We start from the raw sequence: 13,272 nt of genomic DNA on the forward strand, positions 1-13,272 counted from the left end.
TACTGGTTTCTTTGCCTGCAATCTTCTCCAAGTCATTCCCACATGGGAGAATCCAGCATTTAATTCCTGTTTTGTTGAACAGCTGAGAGAAGCCCCAGTACTCTTGTTTTTGCTCTTTTTCTACTTTTTCACTTGACCGTTCACAGCAGAATTTAATTGAGTCAGAGACTAAAATTATATTTGCTTACTTAATGTATAAGTTTACCTCAGTGTCTTATAGTTCCTATACTCTTTCATGCAGCAATTTTGCAGAATACCATTAGAAAAAAAGCCACTGGTTATATGTAAAGTTGTTTAGGCCTTTACTTGAGCAAGGCCAAGCTGGATAGATTTAATTTTAAAGATTATATGATATCTCCGACATGACTTGGAGACTCATGTTTTCTAAAAAGCATTCATTAACTCTTTGAATCCCACCTTTAGCCTGTTTCTATAGTAGAAACTGTACCTAAGCCAAATTAAATTAGGTTAGTAAAATCCCTTTTGTGTTTCTGTATTTCAGAGCATTTGAACTAGCAGAGTTTATCTCAGCAGTTCATCAGCTGTAACTGAAGAGAGACAAATATGTCACATTTTTCTTGTCAGTACCTGAACTTAATGAAATTGTGTCCCTAAATTCTTCCTTGTCTTTCTCTCAACCTTCAGTCCCCTCCTGAAATCCTGCCCTTTGCCTTTCCTCCTTGCTAACTGTGGACCTCGCGTGTAGTTTATCTTCCACTCTACTCATGCCATCACTACAAACTATAGACACAGAGGTCATAATCCATCACTCAAGTACGAATTTAGCAAATAGTTCACTGACTGGAGGTGGATGCCTTCTGTACTCACTTTAATAGCTGCTGAATTTAAGTTAACTTTAACTGGTGAAAAAAAAAATATTACTATTGCCTTCATCTGCCTAGTCACTTCCTTTTCAGCTATTTTTCTTTGCCAAACTTACCGACTGCATCATGTCCTAAGCTATAGGTAAACTCTTTGGCATTGGTTAGTCTTCTTAACTATTTGTGAGGTTTCTACTGCAGAGCTGCTCCAAATCCAACTAGGATCTTTGAGTGCTATTAGCAAAGTGAACATCTAGGTGTATGAGTATTTAACCATTAGTTTCACATTGGTATGTGCCATCAGATATGAATTAATCTATTAATCAATTAATCTATTACCTGAATGGATAATAAAGAATGTTTTTAAAGCTTACAGTGAAGTAAAAAGTGTTTTTTTTCTTTCCAGTTACCTAAAAGAAAAAAAGAAAAATTACATGTGCCTTGGTCTTTTCTCCAGCAGAGGTCACAAAAACATAAGACATTGCCCTGCATACATGTGATCAACTTCCTTAGGAAAGGATAAATCCTTATTATTTGATCCTATAAAAATTGACAGAACTAAAACTGCTAGTAGAGTTTCAGATCAACTGGGAAATCATGGGAATGTCAGAAGTTTGCTGATGCAATATTTGGACTAATGCCAATAGCACAAGCTTTGCTGTGTTGTGGCTATGTAAAAGGAACAGAGACAAAGAACTTAACAGACCATCTGAAATAGCGCATGGGAAAATTCAGTGAAAAACCAGTCTTTCAGACTTTTGTGTGTTTTTCACATTTAATAACTGGCAGGATAGTATAACTGTTTTGGAGTAAGTTTGTTTCTGTTTTTAAAAGCAGCATTGCCGAGTCGTATAGTGTAACCCATAGGTATTTTGCAGGTCAAAATAGTCCATCTGTTCTCTCATTTTAAACAAGAAAATACTCAATGCCTGTTCAAAAAAACAGCTTGAATCATTATTTGTAAGTACATAGAAAAGGCAAACTGCAAACTCACAGGATCACAGAATAGTTTGGGTTGGAAGGGACCTTTAAAGGTCATCTAGTCCAACCCCCCTGCCATGAGCAGGCACATCTTCAACTAGATCAGGTTGCTCAAAGCCTCATCCAAACTGACCTGGAATGTTTCCAGGGATGAGGCATCTACCACCTCTCTGGGAAACCTGTGCCAGTGTTTCACCACTTTCACTGTGAAAAATTTCCTGCTCTATCTAGTCTGAATCTATCCTCTTTCAGTTTAAAACCATTACCCTTGGTCTATTGCTACAGGCCCTGCTAAGAAGTCTGTCCCCATCTTTCTTATAAGCTGCCTTCAAGTACTGAAAGGCTGCAATAAGGTCTTCCTGGAGCATTCTCTTCACCAGGTGCTGGACCCCGCACTTGTCTCTCTTGAACTTCATGAGGTTCACATGGGCCCATTCCCCGAGCTTGTCCAGATCCCTCTGGATGGCATCCTGTCCCTCAGGTGTGTCAGCTGCACAACTCAGCTTGGTGTCGTCTGCAGACTTGTGAGGGTGCACTTGATCCCACTGTCTGTGTCATTGATGAAGATAATAAAAAGTATTTGTCCCAAAACGGACCCTGGAGGGTCACCACTTGTCACCCATGTGGACATTGAGCCATTGACCACTACCCTCTGGATGCGACCATCCTGCCAATTCCTCATCCACCCAACAGTCCATCCATCAAATCTCTACCTCTCCCATTGAGAGAGAAGGGTGTTGTGGGGGACCATGTCAAAGGCCTTTCAGAAATCCAGACAGATGACATCCATAGCTCTTCGCTTGTCCACGGATGTAGTCACTCCACCATAGAAGGCCAGTAGGTTGGTCGAGCAGGACTTGCCCTTGGTGAAGCCATGCTGGTTGCCTGGAGTCACCTCCCTGTCCTTCATGGGTCTTAGCATAGCTTCTAGGAGAATCTGTTCCAGTATCTTCCCAGGCACAGAGGTGAGGCTGACACATCAGTAGTTCCAGGGTCCTCTTTGCTAGCCTTTTAAAAAATGGGTGCAATGTTTCCCTTTCCCCAGTCTCCAGGGCCTTCCCCTGACTGCCATAACTTTTCAAATACCAGGGAGACTGGCTTGGCAACTACATCAGCCAATTCCCTCAGGACTCTGGAATGCATCTCATCAGGTCCTATAGACTTGTTCATGTTCAGGTTCCTCAGGTGGTCTCAAACCTGATCTTCACTTACAGTGGGAGGGACTTTGCTCCTCCAGTCCTTGTCTTGCAGGCCATGCCCTTGAGAGGTGTGGAAAGAGAGATTGCCAGTGAAGACTGAGGCAAAGAAGTTGTTGAGTATCTCAACCTTCTCCTCATCCATTGTTATCACTCTGCCAGTCTCGCTTATCAAGTTGTCTACGCCTTCTTTGACTTTCCTTTTCTGTCTGATATACCTGTAGAAGACTTTCTTATTGTTCTTTGCATCCCTTGCCAAGTTCAGCTACAGCAACTCCTTGGCCTTCCTGACCCCATGCCTAAACAACTGGGCAGCGTCTCTGTAATCATCCCAGGATACCTGTCCCTGCTTCCACCTCCCGTGCATTTTCTTCCTGTCCTTCAGTTTGACCAGCAGGTCTCAACTCATCCATGCAGGTCTCTTGCCTTCTTTTTCTGATTCCTCACATCCGAGCATTGAGAGCTCTTGCGCTCTATGGAAAGTGCAAAGTTCATCAAAGTAAATTTTCAGTTCAGGAGCTTCTATTTGGGAGGTCAAAATAATACCTTCTGTCTTATGTGTCTTATTTAAAGCAATTGAGTGACGCTTTTTCATTTTGCTGGATAAATACATAGATCTGTGTTAATATTCAGATAGAAAAGCCTTATCCAGAATAATTTGGGAAATGTTTTTGTGAAGCAAAGATATTTGGACAAGCTGTAAATTGTTATTCCCTTGGTGCAGGTAGCAAAGAGCTCTGCAAAGGATCCAGCAATACACCATATCATGGAGCATTTGTAATGGCCCAAACACCACAATAATGAGATACTACCTGCAGAGCTATGAGTAAAGAGAAAGCCACAGCCTTCATAATCTGCCACAGAATAAGGCAGAAGGAGAGGTGGTCCTGCCTTGTACGAACTGCCCACATAGGTAAGTGAAACACAGCTTCAAAAACTGACAGCTGCGACATTTGTTGCAGGAAGTTACAGGTACCTCCCCTTTCTTTTCCACATCATGGATGAACAGGATCAAGGATACCTCAGGCTACACATTTCAGTTCCCTAACACAAAACAAGTATGAAGGTGCAGGAAGGATTTTCTTTCCAATGCAATGTAAGGCAGAGGGGCAGCCAAGTTCCGTGCACAGCAGTGGTATATCCAGTCCCCACTTTGTACTTCAGTTAACTATAACAAATAAATGTACAGCTGCAAACAATACTTCCCCTAGACAACCTCTAGCATTGTACTAGAAAATTCAAGTATCACCTTAACTCCAGCTACCACTGTGCCATGTGGAGTAAGTTCTTTCTGTCCCCTAAGAGTCACAGGCAAACTAAAATAGTATGGGAATCTCACAGCGAGAAATAAGGAAAGCTAATTCCAGGGAAGTATGAATATGAGAACCAGCATCATCAGGATATTTTTTTTTCACTATATTCATAGATAGCATTATTCTATTACTTCTGCAGGATTATTTTTCTGTGATGTTTTATGATGTGCCAAAGATACATAGCAGAATCACTCATGCTACATTTCACGTGATTGGGACTGTCTCTGCACATGCGGTGAACTTTCTGCTGTTCCACTTGCAAACAAAGCATCCTTGTGCCAGAGGTTGAGTCAGAATGACTCCAGAGCCTAGTGAATATAGGGACTATTCCCTGCAAATGCAGGAATTTGGCCCCTAGTCTGTGCTATGCTTAGTTGCCCCATTACTCTTGACTATTTTGCAGCTATTAGCTCAGTGCTTAGATTACAAGATTTTGCAGAATTAATTTCAATGTTCTTAATATGTCCACTTGGATACTGAGAACTCAGGACTCCTCCTGGAAATGTTCATGGACAGTTAGACTGCAGCCCTGAGCAAGGTAACTTTTATGCTATTTTGTCACTCACCTAGGTGTTCACAGCTGTGTTCTAGGAGGGATTTCAATGAAGATTAAATTGAAAAAAAAAAGTTTTTTTAAAAAAAATATTTTAACTCAATTGTACTGTAGTTCTACACATAATTTATATGGGATTGTGGCATAAAAAGTATGATTTTCTCCCAGGCAGATAATGAAATAAAGAATATTTCAGTCCTAGGTCAAAATAGAATCCTTCCTGGTTCTGTGGTAACTATAATATTATCATTCATGTGTTTCTTATTTCACTGACAGAAGAGGCAAGTTAAAGTAATGTGCCATCACCTCCTCGAGGCTAGGAACATTTCCTTTATATAAATCTTTCTGCAGTTATTCTTGTGACAGATTATTTTTCTTCATATATAAATATATTTTTCTGTGTTGAGGAAGTGTTTGTATTGCATTATGGCAAAGGAAAAATATATTTACTGTGAAGAGACAAGACCCATCTGTCACAAATATCATAGTGGTGGGATCAGATTTCACAGATAAGCCATTGTTCAAAGCCTTCTTGAGATCCACATTAATAATTACATCCATCAAAGATTGATCTGAATAGCATCCTACCCATCAGTAGGTTATCTGTGAATGACTCCAATCTTTTACACATCTATTTCTTAAGTATTGACAAGAAAGGAGAAAATATAAAGAACCGAAACATAAATTAAGTTAAATAAAGTAGTTCCTCTAATTTGGCTACATAGATTCTCAAATGGCTGCTTCTCCTTTGCTAACTATAAGGTATCGCTATAGAAGTTACTGGTTTCTGAGAGCCACATGGTGGCTTTTCTGCCCTATGTATCCGCATTTCTTTTAATCATATTCTTACCTGTGAATTCTCTGAATCTGTCTGAGTTTGTTCCACATAATTTTTTTTCACAATTCTAAATTCTTCAAATATATGTTGATCTCTAGCTTTCTGGGATATGTATTCCTTAAGGAAATATATGAGTAAGAACTATATAAAGCTTAGGAGCCGGACTTCTTAGAAGATGACTGAAAAATATTATGTGATAGAATGTTTAATTTATTGTCACTTTCAAATGTTGTAACCAAAAGTTCATTCTTACAAATGCTAAAATGTTGCAACTACCTTAATTTTCCAGCCTATTACATAATATGAGACATTTTCTTTCTATCACTGCATAAGGTTCAATGTGTTTTTCTGCATCAAATCCCTATTGACTTTTCTGCTAACATATCTTTTCCATGGGCATATGTATTTTCTCCTTACTCAGTAAAGATTCTTAATTTACTTTATATCTTTGCTCCTGATATTTTTTTTTTGAGTTTTATTTTTAAATTCCGTCAAGTTTGGGTAGATAAAATCTTGTCCACGTTATTCACTGGAGTCCCTCTACCTTCATCTGATTATTATGAACAAGAATCGACCTTGGCATTATGGATTTTGCCAGGTGGTTGTGCAAATATACATTGCCACTCACACTCACAGACCTGTGCATCAGTACTTCAGAGCAGCAAGTTTTCTCACAGAGAGCACAATGACTAAAAAGTAAACAGATATTTTCTGTTTAATCATGTAATGTCTTATTTATACAATGAGAATTTTATTTTTAAATATTTAACTTGTTTCTGGATTCTCTCAGCCGGTGTGCTCTTTTTTCTGTCTTCACATTTGTTATACATTTCCCTGGTTGAATACCATTATTAAAAGTCTCACCTTCAAAATAATTTATTCTATGAAGCATTCAAGAGAAAGATTAGTTTTAAAGGTGTCCATTTGGTTTGTTTAAAAATTGAAGAGCTAAAATGCATCTTTCAGATACGACATGCTTTTGGAAGTTAAAGCAGTAACATCATGCAAGCAGCCATGAGGTAGTAAAGCATTGGACCGCAACGAATAACTGATTCTTCTCTTCAGAGCACAGCAATGCTCACAGGAGGTGTTTACCTGAATCACATGGATATCCGGAGCTGTCAAAACTAATGCTAGTGGCAGCTGACATGTGTAGAAATCTTCAGTTTAACAAGGCTCTTTGTGGGTGAGACCGAAATTTTTTATAGGCTATTCAGTGTTCAGGCTGGTCTCTGTCGTCGACAAGTCAGTGCCAGCATAAGCAGTGCCAAGCGCTTGATTTAATGGTCAAAAGTGATGTCACTCTCTGCTAGATTTGGGGCTTATGGAAAGTTTCAGTCTTTTAGGAATCGATTGCTTTAATACACAGCTAGCTTCTCCCATACAGCTCTTCACATGACATGAAGGAACTCTTAATGAGCTGTGAATCTCTTCTCTCCAGCTGCAATAGCGACATACAACCACAGAAAGATCTGAATCTGTTTGCTGTGAAGGAGAAAGCATATATATTTTTTTTCCTATATGTCAATATGTCAAAGTTTTTAATTGTCATAATCTCCTTTTATGAAATAAAATTCTTTCACATTCTTGTAAATATACCTTGTGTAATAATATCTTGTAGATATACTCCATAATACAATGACTTACATATAAGCTTATATTTGTGTATCAGTTGCTCAGGACTACTACTTAAATGTTTTTTGTAAGCAAAGTATTTATAGAAAAAAATAAAAATGAAGCAAATAGGAAGTAAATATGTGCAACAAATAAATCTCATAAAAAATTAGTCATTTGGCTAAATGAAGTTTGAAAAGTGTCCCAGTGTCTGTAAAACCACATACTTAAGCAGCCTTATTTCTAGCAGTGAATAAGCCAGTGGAGGTTAACTATTCAGCCTACATATTCACGGAGGCAGGGAAAAGTGACAGATAAAATGTTGAAGGTTTTGCAAGGGCTCCCTTGTTTAGTGGTGACTAGTGCATCACATCCAGAAAATAAAACAATAGTATGTGATTCCTGAGAAAAAGACGTATTGTCAGACATGATCTGTCTTGTATTGGTGAATAATGTAATGCATGGACATTTTTCCTTTTGTTAAAGATAATTAAGACCTCTCTGAAGAGGAGTACAGTGACACAGTGCAGGCTGAGGAAATATATTGTGAATGAAACACACACACCTTGCTCTTCTGAGAGTAAGGTTTAGGTTCCTAGGATACTTTCTCATGGAGATTAATCTCTCCTTAGTGTTAATGGCACCAATTGTTTGCTTCTGCTTGTTTGCTGAGATCTAGAGAGAAACATAATGAAACCTAACCTTTCCATCAACAAATCAGCAAAATACAAGGAATGAAAAATGCTTTTTATTAGACTGTGAAGTTTCTTTAGCTCTATGGAGAGTCTTGTTATTTAAAACCCATTTCTATAGTACCATGGCTAATTGTCCATTTAAATAACTCCACAATTGTATTTTTCAATCATATTGAAATTATTTATTATGGCATTCAACATGGAAATCTCATATTAAACACCTCCTTTATATAGCTGTTAACAGAGAGGTAGCCATGGAGCACAGGGGACTAAGTGCATCAAAGGAAGGAGGCTGAAGTAGTAGAAACGTTGCCACTTTTCCCATTGCACATTAGATGCCCTAAGGGGAGACTAACAGAGAAGCTATATGTTTTGGTTTTTCTCTGAGATGGAATTTGGTTATGTGAGCTGGGAGTACTCCTGTACTCTGCTTCCTTACTGTTACTTTGACTGTGATTGTTCCCCCTCAAGCCTGAGAACAGGCAGCCAGCAGGTGGCATGGAGAAGGCGCTTTGTAACCAAGAGCTTTTTTGTTGTTCTGCTGTTTAACTTGGTCTTGTATAAGATTTCACCTCCTTCTAATCATGTTTTGCCTTTATATTCCTGAAGCACAACAGCATTAATGGTGAGTGCTTGTATAGCCTTCCTCCTTCAGACTGAATCTCCCTCATGACATGTGGGTATGTGGAGCTGACTTCAGATTAATTCTGCTAGCTAAAGCTAACCTGTGCCCAAGGCCTCCCATATTCAACAAACAGGATCCCTTTATTACTCAGGACATTAAAAAATAAATATGTACATTTATTTTAGAAAATTTTGACTTAGTACACATAGAAGAAATAGAAGACCGATTTTCCCTGGAAATTCACCACTAGGAGAAAACAATAGGTTAAGAATATTAAATAATAATTAGTATATTAATATTGAATAAGTAATTTTCAATGAGTGTTTACTATATATATCCATCATAATCCTCTGCTGGATAAATATCTGTAGACAGATGATGGTTTTCTTGTGTTAATTCATCATCCAAATGTATGCATTGTCATTTTCCCCTGTAGTTTGAACTTGACCAATGTGCAGTATGTGGGCCCATGCACTGTGCTGAAAATAAGTGCTCAGTTGATTGATGATGAGGGTTTATAGAATATAACTTGCATGGATTATTTTCCTTGAGGATTTCTGGGGATGGAGAAGGCCACAGAATCTTGTGTCTTTTAAAGATTGTCATCAACACAGTGGATAAGCAGGGTCAAACATTCTCTATGTGAGAGTCCGCTTTCTAACAGGCACCATGCTTAGCAATATGTGCTGTTTGTTCATAATAAGAGTTCTAAAGTATATGTTGATGTGTCTATGCATGGGACATATTTATAGTCCAAATACAATGTTCACATGACACATTTCTTCCTTCAGACTCATACAAAGTCTTGGTTCTTGAACATAGTTAATTGTGGACAGTGTTACTTACTGTCACTTGGTTCACTTATTTGCCTGTCAGACATTCTTCTCCTCCAAGGGCAATAAATCTCTAATCTTGCTCAAATTTTGCCAAGCTCATTCTTACTGTCTCCACAAGGTGTGCTCCTCTGTCCTAAACATGGTCACTATGTGTAATAAGGAGCTTTATTCAAAATGAATGTAGAATTCATACTACTGGAGTCACCAACCTGCAAGGACCCCATAGGTAATGCTTCGACAGCTTGTACCATTTGGCAAAGTATGATGATACAAAGGCATTATCCTGTTTGCCACAGCTGGGTTTGTACTATATGGATCATGCTATATTATGAAAGCTTCTTAATAGTCCGTGAAAAAGGTACCGGTGGCTAAGGGATTTTTCTGCACTGACGGTAAGAGGACGGTGCCCAGTTGCAGTGGCTTGTTTAATAACTTGAAATGCTTGTCAGAGTTTGTCAAATTGCTCTTTATGTCCAGACTCATCATGGACTGGTGTGTATTAAGCATTTGTAATTGTCAAGCTATTATTCAGTCGTAATCTTATACTCCACATAAAACTATAAGCAATGTGATGATATAAACTAAAATAATAAAACAAACCCTCTCCTTGCTGCTGTCTTTTCTAGCTTGCTTGCTTCTAAATAACCCTCAGTACCAATAACTTTTCTTGGAAGAGTTAGCTACTTCTATTCTGCTCCCATCAAGGAAAATCATACTGTGTTTTGGTTAATACTTCTCCCAAATCTCTCTGCAATCCTGCTAGTCACGTGTAAAAGCAGCTGTGGTCTCTTTCTCTTGCATGGCTAGTTTATTATACTGTGTATGAATCATCTTTGTTGCTGCCCTTTGAGGACTGTTTCATGAGTTGGATTTTCAACAGTCAAACCACCCGATACTCAGTTCTGTTTATTGGATCTTTATGCCTGTCCAATTTTTTATGCAGCAAGGGATTTATGTCCTTCCTACAAAACTATGCAGCATTTTATTTAACGGAGTCAGTTTATGTTGTGCTTCCAGATCTTTAACTTCTGTTTCCAGAGCAGTATATTCATCAAGCCACTGTTTTTCTCTCAGCACAGCAAAGGTTATAATTCAGTCCTTAGGGCCTCCCACTAAGTTCACAGGGAGCTATTATTCCCAAATTTTCAGAGACACTGTTTTTGCTGCTTTATTTTAAAGTGGACTTTTCCTAATAAGGAGTTATTTACATCTCACTTTTCAGTAGGGGAATAGATGGAAGACAACATGAACACCAAGACAACTGGAGCATGACTTGAATGAGGAGAGGGAGCACAGAAGTATCAGGCAGGACAAATACAATCTGACAGCAAACATGATGATGGAAGGGCTGGGGAAAGGACACTTCATCTATTAAAGCCCTTCATGTTAACTTTTACAGAATTATAATGAGGTCTTACAGTGAGATCTTACAGAATATCAAGGTCATCCTCAGCTTTGCTTTCATTTCTCGTCATGCTCCTTATAATTCTGGTATTGCTCCCTTCCTTTCTCCTTTTTCTTGCACTTGTCTTCTCTGCTTTTGTCTTTTGTGTCCCAGTTGGAATATCCCACTCTCCTCCCCACAAGCCCTTTCGCCTGCCAAGATCTCACATCTTTTAAATTCCTTCCTAAAACCTACTTCATCAGGGAATTTTCACTCCTTATCCATGCCAGATGCCTTTCTTGATCTGAATATTTTTTCCATATCTTCTCTTGTCTGTCTTAAGACCTGGATATCTGGCAGTTGAGGATTATCAGTAATTTTCTTTCTTGAGACAGAATAAGAATTCCTTACCATTTTGACTGAAATAGCCTGAGGGTCCCTCTATCCCACTCTTGCCATTCAACAGCTTCCCCTCTCTTAAAAAGAAAAACAGTGGGGCAAGGGCGGGGGAGGGGGCAGGGATGGCCTCCCTGACAGAAAAACAATGGCTTTAAGGACCCCAAGTTTCTTGGACTTGCTTTTCTATATGGTATAAAATTGCCTGAAAAAACATCTTTCCAAGAAAGATGAAAAACATCTCTTTGGTCATACTTTCACAAAAATTAAAGGTATGCACTCACAGAATTCAATAGTGTTAAGGGGATAGAAAGGTAGTTCACTGTAAAAAGAAATAGTCCCATTCAAATCTGCTGTGATTTTGCTGTAGATTATTTACTCCGGCACCCACTGTATGGAGAACTATATGAAAAATATCACCATTTCAATCCAAACATAAAATATAAATCTAGTAATTGCTGCTGACTGCAGCAGTCAGTTTTCAGGTGCTTTGAAAGTAAGTACAGCAAGTTTACTTCTCTTGTTAATTTTTATTCTCTGTAAAATGCTGACTGCTACTTCACTAACACTATAGGCAATATTTACATAGAGATCAACTATTGCTCTTCTCATGTTTCATCCCAGTAAATTTCAATAGTGCTGTTTTGGCATGTAACAGGAGTAACATGATAGTGATTCAAGCCCAGGAAGAAAAGGCCTCCTTAATTACCTGTGCAATGTTTGCAGAGTTTAAGTCCTCGTTTTTTCCTGCCCAGACTGTGTGATCACAAGCCACCATACCCATGTGCAGGTATAACTCAAAGACATAGCAAAGATATTTTACTGTCATATGGAGCCTTTAATACTATGAGCACAGTTACAAACACTCTTAATTTTGAAAGGACATTTATTGTACTTGCACAGAGATCGTATTATTACTAATACTGTGAGCGTTGTGGAGAGAAATCCATTCCTGACCTTGACTCTGAGTTACTAACCAGGTTGTTGAGGAACAAATGGGACCATATGCTGAAATTCTTCTGGGTTGGACACTTTTGCTACGCACTGTGAACTGATGTGCTCTTACAAGGTAAACTGACTATGCAATTTATTGAGCCCTTGTTTGCCTCCTTCAAACACATCTCAAGTGCTTTAGGCAAACACACATATATTGAATTCCTTAAACTTACTAGATGCCAAAAGGTGTATCTCTTTACGTTGGCACTCTTGGAAACAACTTCAGTGTGTCATCAGATTAACCCAAAACTATACTTGGCTCTGGTGAAAAAGTTGGGTGTTTCACCTTGGTTGAATAAGAGTCTTTGCTTTCTTTTGCTCTTCTCTCCCTCTCTCTCTCTCTTACTTGTGTAATGTACGCATGGAAACACCTCTCTAAGCCAAGGCTTTTGAAAAAATGAGAGCTTAAAGTCACTACTAGATGCTACATATTTATCACATTGAAACACATAAATCGACAAAACAAGACCATTGCCAGCTTTCTTGTACCTGTAAATAAGAGAAAGACACTATCAAACAAGAACTGAAATAGATTTATAATATGACTGAGAACAGTATTAAAATATTTTAGGCATTGTAAAGAAGAATACATATATGCATGCAAGGGTTGAGTTGATCCTTGTCCTATACCACTCTATGCTGGGGTTTCCCTTTCCCTGGGTTATATTTCAAAATCATTCTTTGCTTGTGCTTGCAGCTGGGTAATCTGGTAGTACCGAATTTGCAGTCCTGTGCTGCCAAAGGACATTGTGAGGAAATGGGAACCAACTGCCCACATAGTGCACATTCAGAGAGGAGTTCCTTCAGACTAGCCCTAGCCTGCTTCTAAGACCTGAATGGTTATTAGTATTAGTAGTTGAATCATACCAGACACAGGCCAAGTGTGTGTATTCCGGCCTAGTGTCATCGAAAAGGCACCCAATTTTGCTCCCCTGGTTCACTCTTCCATGTGAATGAAAGCAGGTAAGTGGGGATGGTCAGGAATATAATTTCAGAAGTGCAGTCCTGGTCCAAACCAAAATGC

The sequence above is a fragment of the Phaethon lepturus genome, unplaced genomic scaffold, assembly GCF_000687285.1.
Source record: "Phaethon lepturus isolate BGI_N335 unplaced genomic scaffold, ASM68728v1 scaffold3582, whole genome shotgun sequence".
NCBI lineage: Eukaryota > Metazoa > Chordata > Aves > Phaethontiformes > Phaethontidae > Phaethon > Phaethon lepturus.